Genomic DNA, 5,402 nt, shown 5'->3' on the forward strand with positions numbered 1-5,402 from the left:
ATATATTGGAACATATACATATGTAAGTGTTTGGCTGAGCTTCCCCTCCAATATGTGGCATGCGCCTTCATGTTGTCACACAAAGGGGAGGGACCTACAATTTTTCGCCGATTCCGAACGGCGATTGTATTTTTATGAGAAGCTGTTTTTCATGGCAGCAATACACTCGGAGGTTTGTCATTGTCTGCCGAGGGGCGGCCGTTATTAAGAAAAAACATTTTTCTATATTTTTTTTTACGATGTTGCTTTGACCAGGGCTTGAATCAGGGCTCTGAGGAGTGATAGCGCGCACTGCTAACCGCTACACCACAGCGGCCGCCATTAGAAATGAGGAATAATTTAACAAACAACTTCAATTTATATAGGAATTATTTTTTTGAACAAATATATTAATTGGAAAATTCCTTACCAGTCGTTTTTATTTCATGGTAGTCTATTCATTTTGAATACTGGGTAGCAAGTCGCAAGGAATGTTAAGTTTGATTTACGGGACCAAGTTGTAGAATCGCACTCATCTTGAAAACAAGGATGGTCAAAGTATTTCTAATTCAAGGGAATAGGAATTTTCGGGCCTCAGCCAAATTATGCCCAAACGGTAGTATCCATTCGTGAAAGTGAAATTCCAAAAGGATTTCGTAGCACCAAATCCCAGATTTTACTCATTGTGGGTAATATTTTCTACTTTCAATTCTATTAAATATTTTTCTTAAAAAAAAAAACTTTTGCTTTACATTTTTATGCATTTCTTAGAAGTTGCTTTCATAAAAAATTTTATCATAATATATGTACATGCATATCCTTTTAAGTTCTTAAGAAATCTTCTTAAAATTGTTAAAAGGAAATCTTCTTCGAAATCATGTCCACCAAGCACCAGGATCTATAACCGGTCTTTCCAAAGCGAATATCCAGCGAATTGAGCCCGCACTTTCTACTTATGTTAAAAAATGGCAATACAGATCACGATGTAAGCTTTTCTTTTCTAAAAACGAAAATTGGTTTGCAAATCGCTTTACGGTGTCCACTTTCGGAGATTATGGTGAATTGTCAAAGATTGAGTAAGTGAAAGATCCAACAATTTAGAAGCAGTAAAAAATTTGACCTCATCTTAGTTTTCATATTTCTACTATATGATTATTGTGCGATTTTGCAAATTTTCTACCCTATCCATTCTTGGTCTTCTACTTACATACATGTGCCCTAAGTTTTATTGAGATAACTTAATTATTACTCCAGTTTAGGCATGGGAAACACTGCGCTGCGCGGCGCAATTGCGTTAACACCGTAGCCGGAGTTGCCGCGCCAACACCGGTATTGGAAGCGCCAGCGCCATAAACACCAAGCAACACATGTAGCACACACACAATTCGCCTTAACTCATTGAAAATTTACACGTACATTGTTTTTGCTTTTGAGTGTTGAGAACGCAAATTTAAAGCTTTTACTCAAGAATGATAGAATATCGTGGCATTTACTCCATTCCTAGCAATTAAATTCAGTTGGCGGTACAAGCGTTGCTCAGCGCCGAAAATTATAGAAATAATAGACATGACACCACTGTATGGTGTGTGACGATGGGTACTGTGGTGACACTCAGATGGCGCCGTGTTCAATTCAGTACACTGCGCTATTGCGCTGGGTTAGTGCGCTGACCCACAGGTGGCGCTGACGTTATTGAGCTAGCGCCAAAAAAAAATTGCGCAATTACCCATGGCTACTCCAGTTCAGTGTTGCCAGAACTTTTTGGGCCGACCGGCTAGAATGGCAAAAAAAAAGCGGCTAAAAACGGCTAAAATATTTTAGTGAAAATCCACATGCTTTATTTAAATAAATCGCAAGAAACGAAAGACTAGTTAACACCATTAATTTATATCGAGTGTATATTCCTCATCATCAAATGAATCACTATTGTATATATCACCTGAATTCATTAATTTTAAGAGATCGTCATCTACAGTAAAATTATGGCAGCATTTTTCTTCACGTTTTAAACCGTATCTTATATATAAAATAGCGTTTAACGTTTTAACGCACATTGGATTTCTTTGCTTAGTTTTTAACCGACTTCCAAAAAAGGAGGAGGTTATCAGTTCGTCGGAATATTTTTTATTTTTTTTTTATGTATGTTACCGCATAACTTTGGACCACGTAAACCGAATCCGATAATTCTTTTTGCATCGGAAAGGTAGTGTCTCAGAGGTGGTCCCATACTAATCTCGTTAAGATCCGATCAGCGGATCATGAGATATATATATATATTTTTTTTTTTATATGGGAGTTGAAGTCGGTTTTTTTTTTGCTAAAAATTACTTGTTATTATATTCATTGAACTAAATATTCGCTCTAATTCTGCATTACTTATAGGCAAAACAAGAAAACTAAAAACTAGGTTGAAAAGGTCAGCAAAAGGGTTTTCTCCTAGGGCATTTCGAAATTGATAAACTTCGGGCCAAAATTTTACAGTTGAGTCTAAATTACTCCAGGTATGTAACGTTAACCGTTGCCATTGCATCTCTATGGATGTTATTTCGTCGGCATTATATTTGTGTTTTTGTTGCTGTAGTTAAACAAATACTTTTGGTTTAATTACTCTTAATGCATTTCCAACCGAAAAAAGTCAATTTTTTTTAGTGTGACAATATTTGTAGGGAGGCGTTGGCGTAATTCCTTTATTAAAGTGATAATAAAATAGCAACCATTTTCTCGAATTATTTTCTCGGCTTCGTGGTCAAAAGCGTTTGTGCTTACTTTTGTTTTTAAATACTCTTCAAAACTGTGATAAAACTGAGGAAATGGAGCAAGGTATGGTTCCAACGGGGAGCATATAGGATCAAATGTGTCCGCGCTAATAACCACTAGGGAGCATAGATGCGAAAGTAAAACATTGAGTTCATTAAAAATCTTCATTGGGTCTGCATTATTGCTTTCGAACAACTTGTTTACTTTTTGCACCTGAAAATTAGGCAAATAGTAAAATCGGCTAAAAACGGCTAACTTTTTTTTACAAACCGGCTAACAAATCGGCTGCCGGCTAGATCGAATTTTCTCCGGCTAGTTGCTATCAAAACCGGCTAAATCTAGCCGGAAAACGGCTAAAATGGCAACGCTGCTCCAGTTATTAATCAAATCCGTACCTCCATAAACAATTTCTCACTGTGCTCCACCTAAAGGTGCACATCACAAATTGGAGGATAAGCATTGCTAAAGCGTTAGCAAAATGTGTGAGCGCCAAGTATAGTTATGGATTTATCCATTTTTTAAGAATTTTCAGCAGCCACTTTTGTTATGCCTATTTTACTTACACAAGCTATAGAATAAACTCTAAGGTTTTATAGATATTTATCAAGACTACAATTTTTCTAAACAATTTAACTTGGCAGGGCTATTGTGAAATATTTTTCGTTCACTTTTTTTCATTTAATACCAATTGCATATATTCCTTGAAGTAAATATTTATAGCAATATTTATATTTACTTCATCGGTCAGTTTATTATAAAGAGCTTCCTGGATCGTTTTTTTGGTGTATACAATATCAACATTTACATAAAATCAAGTACAAAATTACATTTACGAGTATACAAAATGAAGCTTCTTTTAAATTGTGCGCATTCAAATCTTGCTAGCTACACTAGTCGACAAGTAATCCGATCTGTGGCATTTGGAATATGAAGTCAAAATCTATAAAATTGTATCAGTTTTTGAGGTATAGCCAAATTTACGTATTATGAGATCTGAAAAGGTTGATATTTTTTTAATATATAGATGGCCATTATCATAATTTCCTTTTACATTAGTGAAGCTCAATAAATTTTCTATCACCTATGTTAACTACATTTTCTAAACGGATTAGTAATTTAGGAGAGCTTTACATTGATTTATCGACAACTTTGCGTATTTTTAACAAAATTAAAAAAAAACTCACTTTTGTTTCAAACATCATGATTAAGAAAAGCGTTTTCTTCCGGTTTCCGGCAAATACCCGGCGTGCTTCCCTGCGCGTTAAAAGTATTTTGGTGTTTTTACTCCCGCTCAATACATCTAAAACTCTTAGCTAATATTGTTTTGAAAGAATTTTTTGACAAATTACAAAGATCCAAACTTTGTGCAAAATTTAAAAAAATTATTCAAACATTGCTTATTTGTATTTATGCTTATTGCAGTTAATTGAATTTTGAGCTAAAAAAATTAATATAATATTATTCAAATTTTCATAAAAAATTTGACCTTTTCCCGAAGGTTAAAAACAAAATAACAATCCTTCAATGCGGTTTAGAAATCTAGGAGAAAATGGTTCCCAATCGAATGATGCTTGCCATTTACTTGTAAGATGCTACATCGCCCTTTCCAATACCTGCCACTTTTTGCCATAAGTACTTTATTGATAACACTATGTGACAAAAACAAAAAAATTTCAAAACATACGAAATAATCGATATGCATACTCACGAAACTATGGACCATATACGGGTGTGGTCCCAAAAGTACCCGGCCTTACCTAGAGATGGCGGTAGTTGTTTGAAAAAATATCACTGTGTTAAAAAGTATACAATTTATAAAGCATATGTTTCAAGTTTGAAGATGCCACGTGGTTTAGTATATGCTTGGCAGCCGTCAATAGTGAACGTTTTCAATGAATTTGTGAAAATCGAGAAAATTGGTCATCGTTATGTGATACAAAACTTTTATTTGAAAGGCCTCAGCCCATCCAATATAAATGCTGAAATAGATTCTACTTTGGGCGGGTCTGCTGCTTCGTTTATTACAGTAAAATATTGGGTAGCAGAGTTTAAACGAGGTCGTACGAGCTGCCAAGACGAGCATCGCAGTGGTCGACCAAATGAGGTGACGACTCCAGGAATGGTGAAGAAAATCCACAAAGCGGTAATGGATGATCGTCGACTGAAAATGCGCGAGCTAGCAGTATAGTAGGTATTTCAAAAAGTACGGTACATCGCATGTTATCTGAAGATTTGGAAATGAGAAAGCTGTGTCCAAGATGGGTGCCGCATTTGCTCACACAAGAGGTTTCAATTGAGTGCCCCCTCGGACTATTTTCTGTTCCCCAACTTCAAAAAATGGCTCCGTGGTCAAAGATTTTCTAACGATGAAGAAATGATGTCGGCAGTTAATGGCTATTTTGAGGAGCAAGACAGTTCTTATTATAAAAAGGGTATCGAACTTATTGAGAATCGATGGGAAAAGTGTATAGAGCTAAAAGGAGATTATGTTGAAAAATAAATATATTTTTTCCCAAAATTTTTGTGTTTTCTTTGTTAGGTTGGGCGCTTCTGGGACCACACCCGTATAGTAAAACTGCGTTTTTAGTTTTTCACTCTGACGTCAGGATTTTTTTCATAGGATTTTGGAATTATAAAGATATGAATAATTCAAAAATGATTTAAAA

General features: G+C 35.3%; 1 pseudogene; it reads left to right on the forward strand.

The window, feature by feature from the left end:
- The first annotated feature begins 4,576 nt into the window (after window positions 1-4,576).
- Window positions 4,577-5,022, forward strand: LOC118756576 (annotated as a pseudogene).
- The last annotated feature ends 380 nt before the right edge of the window (window positions 5,023-5,402 follow it).

Source organism: Rhagoletis pomonella, unplaced genomic scaffold (genome assembly GCF_013731165.1).
Source record: "Rhagoletis pomonella isolate Grant_MI unplaced genomic scaffold, Rhpom_1.0 Rhpom_scaffold_10917, whole genome shotgun sequence".
NCBI classification, from domain to species: Eukaryota; Metazoa; Arthropoda; class Insecta; order Diptera; family Tephritidae; genus Rhagoletis; species Rhagoletis pomonella.